Source organism: Salvelinus sp. IW2-2015, linkage group LG5, assembly GCF_002910315.2.
Source record: "Salvelinus sp. IW2-2015 linkage group LG5, ASM291031v2, whole genome shotgun sequence".
NCBI lineage: Eukaryota > Metazoa > Chordata > Actinopteri > Salmoniformes > Salmonidae > Salvelinus > Salvelinus sp. IW2-2015.
The window spans coordinates 27,029,339-27,043,782 of NC_036844.1; positions in this window are offsets into that span (position 1 = coordinate 27,029,339).

Consider the following 14,444-nt stretch of genomic DNA (forward strand, 5'->3'; position numbering starts at 1 on the left):
CCCCATGTCAAACACCTGGATTCAGGAGGCAGGATTATTAAAGGAATAAGGTGACATCATTGCAAAACAAAATGACATAATTGATGCAATTTCAGTGTTGTTTGAATTGCTTTGTGTATCACCACATTAGCTTGAGGTGATTTTACTGCAATACTGCTTACTGCATCCACATTTCTTGATACAGTGCCTTCAGAAATTATTCAAACCCCTTAACCTTTTCCACATTTTGTTGTGTTACAGCCTGAATTTTCAATGGATTCAATTGAACATTTTTGTCACTGGCCTACACACAATACTCCATCATTTGAAAGTGGAATTATGTTTTTCGAAATTATTCAACCCCTTTCTTATGGCAAGCATAATTTTTAATCACTACCTCATCTCTGTACCCCACACATACAATTATCTGTAAGGTCCCTCAGTCAAACACAGATTCAACCACAAAGACCAGGGAGGTTTTCCAATGCCTCGCAAAGAAGGGCACCTTTTGGTAGATGGGTCAAAAAAAGCAGACATTGAATATCCCTTTGAGCATGATGAAGTTATTAATTACACTTTAGATGGTGTATCAATACACCCAGTCACTACAAAGATACAGGCGTCCTTCCTAACTCAGTTGCCGGAGAGGAAGGAAACCATTCAGCGATTTCACTATGAGGCCAATGGTGCCTTTAAAACATTTACAGAGTTTAATGGCTGTGATAGGAGAAAACTGAGGATGGATCAACAACATTGCAGTCCCTCTACAATACTAACTTAATTGACAGAGTGAAAAGAAGGAAGCTTGTACAGAATACAAATATTCCAAAACATGTTTGCAACAAGGCACTAAAGTAATACTTCAAAAATAATGTGGCAAAGCAATTCACTTTTTGTCCAGAATACAAAGTGTTATGGTTGGGACAAATTCAATACAACACATTACTGAGTACCACTCTCCATATTTTCAAGCATAGTGGTGGCTACATCATGTTATGGGTATGCTTATACTCTTTAAGGACCGGGGAGTTTTTCAGGATAAAAAAGAAACAGAATGGAGCTAGGCACAGGAAAAATCTGTGAGGAAAGCTGCTTTTCACCAGGCACTAGGTGTCATGACTTCCACCGAAGTCGGTCCCTCTCCTTGTTCGGGCGGTGTTCGGCGGTCGACGTTACCGACCTTCTAGCCATCACTGATCCATTTTTCATTTTCCATTGGTTTTGTCTTGTCTTCCTTCACACCTGGTTCCAATCCCATCATTTACATGTTGTGTATTTAACCCTCTGTTTCCCCTCATGTCCTTGTCGGAGATTGTTTGATTGAATGTGATGTGTAAGTTATGTGTTGGTGTGCGACGGGTTTTGTACCCACTTTTGTTATTTTGGTTTTTGGAGTTTTGTCAGCACTTATTAAACGACTCCGTTTATACCAAGTTCGTTCTCCTGCACCTGACTTCCCTGCCACCAACACGCACCCATTACACAAGGAGATTAATTCATCTTTCAGCAGGACAATAACCTAAAACACAAGGCCAAATCTACACTGGAGTTGCTTTCCAAGAAGACAGTGAATGTTCCTGAGTGACCAAGTTAAAGTTTTGACTTAAATCTACTTGAAAATCTATGGCAAGACCTGAAAATGGTTGTCTAGCAATGATCAACAACCAATTTGACAGAGCTTGAAGAATTTTGAAAGGAATAATGGACAAATGAATACTTTCTGAAGGCACTGTAGGCGTTTCAAAGAACTGTCAGTCAACGCTAGCTCATTAATTCAAGCTCCACTCAGCCTGTCTTTTCAAACTTCCTGTTAGTTAGCCATACATGAAAAAAAAAATCTGTATTTCTATCCCCCCAAAATATTATGAGTGATATTTTAGTCACTCTAAATACTATTTTACATGGGCATAGGCGGAAATCCCGGGGGGGACGGGGGGGACACGACCCCCCCATCCTGGGAAAAATATGATTTGTCCCCCCCAATCTATCACCTGTAATTCATCATAAACTATTGGCAAATGGCTTTCAACTCTGTCATCTACACATACGTTTATAGTATATTCTCAGATCCAGTATCTCATATACATGACACTTGACGTTATACTTGCAAAAGAGTTTGTGAGCTCTGTATACGCACCTTCATTTCAGGCCTTGGTTTTTAAGTGATCTCAAAAGATCTTGCGACGTGACGAGTTAGATCGTGTCCGACATCTTCGGAGAGCGCGGTCCAATGCATATGGTTGCTCTTGAACTCCCATTTGGCAGTCGCTCTCTTATTAGCTGGCTAGGGTAGTGTGCAAGAGGGTTGCTGAATATCTCCTTGGTCCGACAGGCCGAATACAGGTCATACATGTTCTTCCTGGTTATACATTGACGTGAGGTAATGCTCACGGCATATCTTGTGCTTCCATAGCAATGTTGCTTTATTTTTATTGCTGTGAGTCCAGGGCTTCACTCTCACCGACGTACAGGCTAGATGTGACATATTCCGACATGAGTCTACTGTGCATAGCCTGTCTGGCCTGTCAATTTATCGGAAACGCACATTATAGCTAGCTGTTAAACGTCATAACGGCCTACGTAACCACGGTTACTATACTGTTAATATATAAGGTCGCTCTCGTTCTCCACATGCATGTCGCAAACTGCTCTTTCGTTATGACATGCAAGTATAAGTCATAATAATGTCTCCATTGTCTCCTCAAAGATCACGCCTGAGCAGCTTTAGTGTCTGTTCGAGTCCTGTGATAAAGGTTCAACACCTGTAGCACTCGAAGTCGCACTGAACAGAACTCACTCTCTATAAGCCATTGTTTAAATAATTTAATGGTTCCGGTTGCAAAGCTAAATTGTCGCACGTCAGTATCACTAGTGAACTTTCTTTGTGACATGTTATTTCTGACTATATAGTATAGATTACTGATACGACACATTTCATATTATTTCTTTTATGTTGTTTGGTTTAGATCTCTGGGTTATAACACTGCACCACCACTTTCCACGAACACGGTAATCTAGGTTAATGCTCGCTCTCCTAAAGCCTTACAAAAATTTAAAGTATCATGTTAGATGAGGATTGCCATGACTTTCCGAGATCACTAGAAACACGAATCTATTACACTCTTACAATATTTAGGACAAAGGTAGATAAAGCAATTACTGCTTCGTTCGTAAATGTGTGTGACTGCCTTGACTACATGCCTAGACCGATCTTGACTTCAGCGATGTCATTTACAGAGATAGCCCTCCAACACTCTACAGACTCAGCCACGCGGTACGAAAAAATTGGCAAGGAAAGATCTGATACGATACAAGTGCCAATGACGCGCTGATGTCCAGCAGTATTCAATGTCCAGCCATATTACACCTACCACCAAAACGCAAAGTAAAGAACTCTAGTAGCCTAAATATCTCACAAGACGGTTCGCTAAAGGATGTCTGCATTATAAGAGCATCATTGCTGATTTGCTGACTGACCGTGATGTTCACAAATGATGTCATTTAGCAGAGCAGGCACAGAATTGCACACAGACAGCAGAGCTGGGGAAGCTAGGCAGGGAAACAGACTGGCAGAGACAGGGAGTCTCAGGTTAAAGTTTGTTGAGTCTTGTTTCGGCCTTCCAATTATTTATGCGATAAGGTCGCCTCTCATCAAAGTTTTTTTAACTTTGTAAATAGGGACATAATTGGAAATGCCATGGATACCCCCGCTCTACTTAACCTGATGACTAACCTAAGATTTTGTTTATGGTCCAAGTCGTCTAATTGCTCGTGTGTCATCGTGCATTAATATGTGCTAGCTATCGCTCTCCTCTACGGGTACCCCGTAGCACGCTATGCTTACGAGCGGGGTTATGTTACGTTTCACTGGTGCAATACACCTTATTTCTTTTCTAGGAGAACAGACCCTCAGAGCTCAAGATTGCCTGTATGTATTCGGGGGCGTCGGTTATCGCATTGCAACAAGGTGTATATGGCTAGCCCAGAGAGATGAGGAGAACTGTGTAACGTAGAGTTGCAAATACCACTTGGTGACAACTGCCGACAGACTCGGACTCAGGTCTCCCCATACGCACGTTGATGCCATACCCTTATAGGTTGCACACGCAAGCTGGTCACGCCAAGCAGTCTATCAGCAGTGAGTACAAGTGGGCACAGTCATTGGTCTCCATGATTGCACATCCTGTAAAATAGCCCATCCAACTATCAGTGATGGCACAAAATCATCATACCCTCAAGCCTCGCGATATATCTCCTATTTCGAGACTCGATAAATTAGACTTTAGTAAACCGCAAAACTCTTACTTGTGACTATATACAGTACGGTATTGTGTTATCGTTTGTCAATATGGGTTCTCTCTGAAGGCTAACATAGCATGTTGGTAAATTTGTTCTGTAAGTCTCAGTGTTGCGCAATATCACGTGATCTTCGATGCGGGCACGTCTGTAAGATTCTCAGTTGTTGGCCAGGTTTGCAGTTTGTAAATGAGAACTTGTTCCTTCTCTTCCGAATTGAGTTACAATTTTTTCATTAATTGTTGATGGTACTAACCAAGATGTCTCTGGTGCTGAACAGGAGAATGTTGTCTGCGTTATGTTTTGACCATGACGCATGTTCCTCAAAAGAGTGTATTGGCCTATACAGCGGTGGTCTAGAGACTCGGAACTTAGAAAGTGAAGGCGCAGGCAGACACAAGATTTGTACCCAACATATAGATGTGTCTTGCTTGAGAGACACTCTGCTAAGAAATATAATGCTTCGGTTATCTTTGTCTTTCGTTTAAGTTTTGGAACAGATGGGTGTTACAACATGCTATCTGATCTATTCAAATGAGTTTGTTCTACATTGTATATGTGGTGTAGATTTTAAAAAGACAAAAGAGTTCTCTTTGAGATGCTCAGCTATATAGAATGAATAAATACTGATCATTTATGAGGTGGAAATGTAGTTATAATTCATGCTCAAGGGGAAATCCTACCGATTCCCGTCTTTCAATAAGAAACTCATTTTAATTTGATCCGATAGGTGTGTTGCAAATGTTGCCAATAATGACACTAAAATATTTTGTTAAGTGTGAGAGTAGGGTGATTCCCCTAGCGCAGAGTTCCCAACTGGTGACCCGAGGGCCAAATTTGGGCTGTGGGTCATTAAGTTTTCTGAGCCCCCCCAAAAAAGTGTTTACTATTTATATTTTATTGTTGGACATACAATACTTTAAAAACAACAGCAAATCAGCTCCAAGTGATTTTAATTTTAGAAATCTGTTACAAAGTATTCCCACGCACTGAGTATACCAAACATTAGGACACCCCCCTCTTTTGCCCTCAAACAGACTCAATTTGTCGGGGATGGACTCTACAAAGTGTTCCACAGGGATGCTGGCCCATGCTCCAATGCTTCCCACAGTTGTGTCAAGTGGCAGGATGTCCTTTGGGCGGTGGACCATTCTTGATACACATGGTAAACAGAGTGAAAAATCCAGCAGCATTGCAGTTCTTGCCACAGCCAACCAGGCATTGTACTGCACGTTTTGAGTTTAGGGGTGTGTCACAATATCTATAAATTTACCACTTTTCAGTAAATATTTTTCACAACCATCCATTTTATAAAGAAGAGACATTACAGATGTTAAAAAATCATGGTTGTGTTTGTTTTACCTTGACTAGGGTATATCAAAAACGAAAGGCCTTTTTTAGGATTGGCCCACTAGCCTATTTTATGTGGTGGTCACTGTGGCAAGGGCTGACCATGGATGCATTAACATAATTAAACCACAGGATGGCAGACAAGGGTTAATTACCAAGAGCAATCGGATATGAAATAATGTGACAGGGCTTTTCTCAAATCAAAATGAATCCAATTTTATATGTCACGGCTTCGTGAACAACAGGTGTAGACTAACAATGAAATGCTTACTTCTCAACAATGCAGAGAGAAAATTTTTGAAATAATATAATAATAATAACACTAGGAGTAACGATAACTTGGCTATATACACAGGGTACCAGTACTGAGTCGATGTGCAGGGGTATGATGTAATTGAGGTAGATATGTACATATAGGTAGGGATAAAGTGACTCGGCAACAGGATAGATAATTAACAGTAGCAGTAGCGTGTGTGAGGAGTCAAAAGAGTTAGTGCAAAAAGGGTCAGTGCAGGTAATTGGTTAACTATTTAGCAGTCTTATGGCTTGGAGGTAGAAACTGATCAGGGTTCTGTTGGTTCCAGACATGGTGCATAGATACCGCTTGCTGTGTGGTAACAGAGAGAACAGTCAACACTTTTGGGGTGACTGGACTTCCTGCATATGCTTTCTCGACACAGCGCGAAAGGTTGAGCCGGGCTTCTACCAAGGACCTTACAGGCGCCGCTTACTACCTCTGTAAGCTTTGACCTTGTGGTACTGACTACATTCATTACACTTTTTTATTTCACAGGACCCCATTTTTTTTTTTTTTTTTGCCCTTGCAATTAGTCATGGACGCCCTGTTTGAGAACCCATGGTGTAATTGATAGTTGTTCTTTTTGTTTGTAGTTTCAGTACACTTACAAAATGATTTATTTCATGTTTTTTATTTAAAATTGCATACTTTTGTGCGACATTCTACTTGTCCATAGCTGCTGTTTGAAGGTTGAGACACTGACTGACGGATATTTGGTTTGATTTATTTGGGTTTTTCAATTGAAGTAGTTATTTTGCTTTTAGAACTGTACTTATTTTAAGCTTTTTGTCTTGTAAAGATATTGTAGTAGACTCAGGCCCAGTGGCACATTTAATGACTTTCATGTATCAGAAAAGTCAAATTAAAAGGTTCAATTCATATCGAGAGACTACTTTGTGATCGGTTTCAATGGAGATTTATTTTAGATGAGATCCACACCATGTTCCATGTATTATGAAAACTACACCATACAGTGTACAGTACCATTGCTACCTACTGGCCTTTCTTGATATTGCTAGTTGTAAGTACGAATACCTGCATACATACTGGACTGGTAAGGAGCACTGCTATAACTATTATTAGTAGTAGTATTATAATGATTTAAACATTTGAACAAGTTGGTTAAACCCTTCAGTTAACTACTGTACCTATCAATTATTCAGTTGTAGGAATTATGGTTCCTCAATATACATTTAACATATTACAACGTAGGCTATGTGTTACAGCACTACTTTTGGTGTCCCCCTCAGGAATTGCTCTTGAGAAAATGTAATGTAATTGTCCCCTCCAAGGTTGATATCAGATTTTCGCCCCTGGATTCAGAATGATTGTTTGGGACCTTCAAAACATTTGCATCATATAGCCTAGGCCTAATAACCATGGTATATGCTACTGGTGAAAACAGCCAACTTGAAGCAGCTGCTTATGTTATTTGAGGTAAGAAAATTATAAATATGCCTATGTAGCAGTGTGATGTTGTTCCCCTAGATTACGCACCAAATTGCACACAAGGACCAATTCAAATAGGCCAGGTCAAGAGGGGATGTTAATAATTTGATAATAATAATAATAATTCAGTGTATTTTTTTATTTAATTACAGCTGCATAGCTAATGTTTTTATTTGGTGTACAAACACTTTTTCATATCAATATTGTACATACAAGTGATTGTAAAAGTTTTGTATATTTTGGTTTGGCCCATCGCGGGTTATCTGTATTCCCATACCACTTTATCGTTCTCTTTTGCCTGACCCTCGGCTAGCAAGGTGCCGGAGAGCTGTGACTGCACCAAGGGTAACGTGTGTTGTCTCTTCGTGTGCAGGGCAAATAAAAAGATTTCAACGAGCAGACCATCAGTTGTGGCAGCGTCCTAATTAAAAATACACAACGCAGAATGAACCACGCTACACCTAGGATATGAAAAAGTGTAGGTTAGCCTACACAAATGTGCCCCACACCAATAAATAGTTAGTGACAACCGATAGTGGAAGCTAGATCTGCACTGTCTTCTATTATTGATTTGCCCAGCCGGTAACACACTCGTACAGCATCCTCCATTTAAGATGCAAAGGCATATTTTTCCTTAACTAGCTTTAATGGCAAGCCATCTTAATAAAACACAATTTTCCACCACCATTTTCGGATATTGAGACAACTTCAAATGTTGCATACCCTTGGCTGAACATGGTGTTTTTTTGTGGTTTATTAAGATGGTACAGATGTTTTTTCTGTTTTTATTCCAACGGCCCACCATTAAAACTAGTTATGGAGCGAAATTATGCCTTTGCAGCCTGAATAGAGGAAGCTTTATGTCCAGCTTTAGGTCCACGGGCGACATGAGTGTATTACAGGCTTGGCACATCAATCGACGACGATAGTGCAGATCTAGCGCCCACTATCGGCTGCCTATGTTAATAAATAGTGTGATAAATAGACCCTATGACAAATATCTCAGTAAGTGTGTTATGAAACATTACCAAGGATTTCATGAGTTTACCAAAGTAAGCCTATTTGAGGGCCTATAGGGAGGAGGTCAGTGATCTGTCAGTGTGGTGCCAGAACAACAACCTCCTCTCAACGTCAGCAAGACAAAGGAGCTGATCCTTTGGTACACACACCAACACAGCAGTGATGAAGGCACGACAACGCCACTTCGCGCTCAGGAGGCWGAAAAGATTCATCATGGGGCCTCAGATCCTCAAAAAGTTCTACAGCTGCACCATTGAGAGCATCTTGACTGGCTGCATCACCGTTTGGTATGGCAACTGCTTGGCATCCAACCACAAGGCGCTACAGAGGGTAGTAAGTACGGCCCATTACATCATTGGTCAGAGCACCCTGCCTCCCAGATCCTCTATACCAGGCTGTGTCAGAGAAAGGCCCTATAAATTGTCAAAGATTCCAGCCACCTAAGTGATAGACTGTTCTCTCTGTTACCACACAGCAAGCGGTATCTATGCACCATGTCTGGAACCAACAGAACCCTGATCAGTTTCTACCTCCAAGCCATAAGACTGCTAAATAGTTAACCAATTACCTGCACTGACCCTTTTTGCACTAACTCTTTTGACTCCTCACACACGCTACTGCTACTGTTAATTATCTATCCTGTTGCCGAGTCACTTTATCCCTACCTATATGTACATATCTACCTCAATTACATCATACCCCTGCACATCGACTCAGTACTGGTACCCTGTGTATATAGCCAAGTTATCGTTACTCCTAGTGTTATTATTATTATATTATTTCAAAAATTTTCTCTCTGCATTGTTGAGAAGTAAGCATTTCATTGTTAGTCTACACCTGTTGTTCACGAAGCTCGTGACATATAAAATTGGATTCMATTTTGATTTGAGAAAAGCCCTGTCACATTATTTCATATCCGATTGCTCTTGGTAATTAACCCTTGTCTGCCATCCTGTGGTTTAATTATGTTAATGCATCCATGGTCAGCCCTTGCCACAGTGACCACCACATAAAATAGGCTAGTGGCCAATCCTAAAAAAGGCCTTTCGTTTTTGATATACCCCTAGTCAAGGTAAAACAAAACACAACCATGATTTTTTAACATCTGTAATGTCTCTTCTTTATAAAATGGATGGTTGTGGAAAAATATTTTACTGAAAAAGTGGTTAAATTTATAGATATTGTGACACACCCCCTAAACTCAAAACGTGCAGTACAATGCCTGGTTGGCTGTGGCAAGAACTGCAATGCTGCTGGATTTTTCACTCTGTTTACCATGTGTATCAAGAATGGTCCACCGCCCAAAGGACATCCTGCCCACTTGACACAACTGTGGGAAGCATTGGAGCATGGGCCAGCATCCCTGTGGAACACTTTGTAGAGTCCATCCCCGACAAATTGAGTCTGTTCTGAGGGCAAAAGGGGGGGGTGTCCTAATGTTTGGTATACTCAGTGCGTGGGAATACTTTGTAACAGATTTCTAAAATTAAAATCACTTGGAGCTGATTTGCTGTTGTTTTTAAAGTATTGTATGTCCAACAATAAAATATAAATAGTAAACACTTTTTTMGGGGGGGCTCAGAAAACTTAATGACCCACAGCCCAAATTTGGCCCTCGGGTCACCAGTTGGGGAACTCTGCGCTAGGGGAATCACCCTACTCTCACACTTAACAAAATATTTTAGTGTCATTATTTGGCAACATTTGCAACACACCTATCGGATCAAATTAAAATGAGTTTCTTATTGAAAGACGGGAATCGGTAGGATTTCCCCTTGAGCATGAATTATAACTACATTTCCACCTCATAAATGATCAGTATTTATTCATTCTATATAGCTGAGCATCTCAAAGAGAACTCTTTTGTCTTTTTTAAAATCTACACCACATATACAATGTAGAACAAACTCATTTGAATTAGATCAGATAGGCATGTTGTAACTGTTGCCAAATAAGGGCATTACTATATATTGCTAAGAATGTGAGATTTTAAATTTTGTTTTTCACCTGTATTTAACCAGGTAGGCTAGTTGAGAACAAGTTCTCATTTACAACTGCAACCTGGCCAAGATAAAGCAAAGCAGTGCGACACAAACAACAACACAGAGTTACACAWAAACAATAAACAAACATACAGTCAATAATAACATAGAAATAGTCTATTTACAGTCAAATAAATAACAGTATGGGGATGAGGTAGTTGGATGGGCTATTTACAGATGGGCTATGTACAGGTGCAGTGATATGTGAGCTGCTCTGACAGCTGGTGCTTAAAGCTAGTGAGGGAGATATGAGTCTTCAGTTTCAGTGATTTTTGCAATTCGTTCCAGTCATTGGCAGCAGAGAACTGGAAGGAAAGGCGGCCGAAAGAGGAATTGGCTTTGGGGATGACCAGTGAAATATACCCGCTGGAGCGCGTGCTACGGGTGGGAGCTGCTATGGTGACCAGTGAGCTGAGATGGCGACGAATATGAAGCGAGGGTCAGTCAACGAGAGCATACAGGTCTCAGTGGTGGGTAGTATATGGGGCTTTGGTGACAAAACGGATGGCACTGTGACAGACTTCATCCAATTTGCTGAGTAGAGTGTTGGAGGCTATTTCATAAATGACATCGCCTAAGTCGAGGATCGGTAGGATGGTCAGTTTTACGAGGGTATGTTTGGCAGCATGAGTGAAGGATGCTTTGTTGCGAAATAGGAAGCCGATTCTAGATTTAATTTTGGATTGGAGATTCTTAATGTGAGTCTGGAAGGGGAGTTTACAGTCTAACCAGACACCTAGGTATTTGTAGTTGTCTACATATTCTAAGTCAGAACCGTCCAGAGTAGTGATGCTGGACGGGCGGGCAGGTGTGGGCAGCGATCGGTTGAAGAGCATGCATTTAGTTTTACTTGCATTTAAGAGCAGTTGGAGGCCATGAGGAAAGGAGAGTTGTATGGCATTGAAGCTCGTTTGGAGGTTAGTTAACACAGTGTCCAAAAAAGGGCCAGAAGTATACAGAATGGTGTCATCTGCGTAGAGGTGGATCAGAGAATCACCAGCAGCAAGAGCGACATCATTGATGTATACAGAGAAAAGAGTCGGCCTGAGGATTGAACACTGTGGCACCCCCATAGACTGCCAGAGGTCCGGACAACATGCCCTCCGAATTGACACACTGAACTCTGTCTGAGAAGTAGTTGGTGAACCAAGCGATGCAGTCATTTGAGAAACCAAGGCTGTTGAGTCTGCTGATAAGAATGTGGTGATTGACAGAGTTGAAAGCCTTTGCCAATTCGATGAATACAGCTGCACAGTATTGTCTCTTATCGATGACGGTTATGATATTGTTTAGGACCTTGAGCGTGGCTGAGGTGCACCCATGACCAGCTCGGAAAACAGATTGCATAGCGGAGAGGGTACGGTGGGAATCGAAATGGTCGGTGATCTGTTTYMTAACTTGGCTTTCAAAGACCTTAGAAATGCAGGGTAGGATAGATATAGGTCTGTAGCAGTTTGGGTCTAGAGTGTCTACCCCTTTGAAGAGGGGGATGACTGTGGCAGCTTTCCAATATTTGGGGATCTCAGACTATACGAAAGAGAGGTTGAACAGGCTAGTAGTAGGGGTTGCAACAATTTTGGCGGATAATTTTAGAAAGAGAGGGTCCAGATTGTCTAGCCCGGCTGATTTGTAGGGTTCCAGATTTTGCAGCTCTTTCAGAACATCAGCTGTCTGGATTTGGGTGAAGGATAAATGGGGGAGGCTTCGGCAAGTTTCTGTGGGGGGTGCAGGGCTGTTGACCGGGGTAGGGGTAGCCAGGTGGAAAGCATGGCCAGCCGTAGAAAAATGCTTATTTAAATTCTCAATTATCGCAGATTTATCGGTGGTGACAGTGTTTCCTAGCCTCAGTGCAGTGGGCAGCTGGGAGGAGGTGCTCTTATTCTCCATGGACTTTACAGTGTCCCAGAACATTTTGGAGTTTGTGCTACAGGATGCAAATTTCTGTTTGAAAAAGCTAGCCTTTGCTTTCCTAACTGCCTGTGTATATTGGTTCRTAACTTCCCTGAAAAGTTGCATATTGCGGGGGCTATTCGATGATAATGCAGAATGCCACAGAATGTTTTTGTGCTGGTCAAGGGCAGAGTAGGGTGACTATCCTACTGGGTCTTGAACCCAGACCACCAGCACCAATTTCAAATGCCCCAACCACGGTCCCAATAAAATATATTTTTAAGGCATTTGCTTATTGGGCCAGAATAGTTAGGCACTGTCCAGAAGAAACCTGAACCCCTCCTCCATAGGCACTTATGTAGATGAAACTACTTGATAGGCTTAAGAAAAAGGGTGAATGCACTTTTAAGTAAATCTCAGCTCTGTTAGAAGTACACTGAAGAAAAATGATTTTATTGATCATAGTGATTCAGTACTGTCATTAAAACAGGTTAACATGCCCCACCAACATAAGACAACTATACAGAAAGGCCTTAAATTGCTGAAATGAGTATATTAAATCAGTGATCAGTGTACGTTTGGTGGGAAGTTGATGGAATATTCTAACCCTCAGAAAACTGGACACATTAATGTTCTTGTAACATTCCCATGAAATGTGTCTAAAACATTCATATCTTAAATTTTGAGAACATGGTAACCACATTCTGGGTAAGTTCTATTTGACATTAAGGGAATGGTCTCTTGGAAACATTCCTCGCACATCACAGGAACACTCCTATGAAAACGTTAGTTAATGACCTAATGGGAGCCTTCTCTAAAGTTGTGGGAACGTTTGATGTTAGCTGGGATTATCTGAATATAGAAAAGGCAGCAGACAGCTTGGCATTTAAACACCTAGTATTCCAAGTCACAAGCCTCTTTTAGGATCAATGAGGCAACTCGGAGGCTCCAACGAAAGGAAAGAGAACTCTGGACACCCTCRCCCTAGCTCTACAACTTGCGGTATACTGACTGTGGTATAACTTGTGTCTCCTTAAGCTTTGACTCAATGCTAGTCCACAACAGCTGCCTGAATCCAACATGACCTTCCGCTGCCTCACTGAATTTGTGATGCACATTGGGATGTTCCGGTGCACTCTTCTGCTTGGGTTGAGCTGGCACATTTTTAAAACAGTTTAAAAATCTTGTCCACCATCCTGGGAGTCTGTCCTGGAGTTGCTGTATGTTGACTTGGTGACATTATGGTGTAACACAACCATCAATTTACTGGGTCATCACATGTCATAGGAATTGCACCTCTCCAGTCTGCCTTGGAGTTGCCGTACATGTTGATTTGGTGACGTTATGGTGTATGGGGAGGATGCAACCACAAGATCATAAGGCCGGTGTTCATCATAGTGAACCAACACACGTCTCCAATGTCAATCTCATCCTGAATCTCCCAGAACTGACATTGAAAGCCACACTCCACCATCAGTACTCCCCTCTGGCAGTTACTACAGAAAGAGACACCATGCAACTGGACCATCAGTTGGCCATTCAACCGACCAAAATGCCATCTGGAAAGTGAATTGCCCTTATGTGCTACCACCCATGGCTGGCCAGCACATGTGACACCTGAACTGGATTCGCATGGCTGTGGTGACTTATGCATTGGTCTGGGAAACTGTTGTAATGGAATTTTAATGTTTGTGCTTTTTTTTTATAACTAATTTCTGTGTTCTATTCATGTGCTGTTCTATAAACCAATTTTTGTGTTCATGCAAGTGGCTGACTGTACAAATCCTCACTACCAGTAGCTGCAATTTGGCAGTACGCCTAGACCTTGTTTTGTGAACGAACGATATCTCAGTTTCAAGGTCTCAGCTTAAAGAGAAGCCTATTGGTCTGTCTCATGTTATGAACCAGTATTGGTCTGTCACATGAATGAAACAAAACYGTAATGATGAATTAATTATCGTAAATCATGCAAATATAACTTGTCTGTGTATAGCCATATATAAGACAACTGCTGGGACTGCCCAGGCAGAATTCCTGATTGACGTTTACTATGGTGCATTGAGTTGGTTGGAACCTCTCCAGAACGCTGGCAATTTCCAAGCCCCCAGGAAGACGTCCTG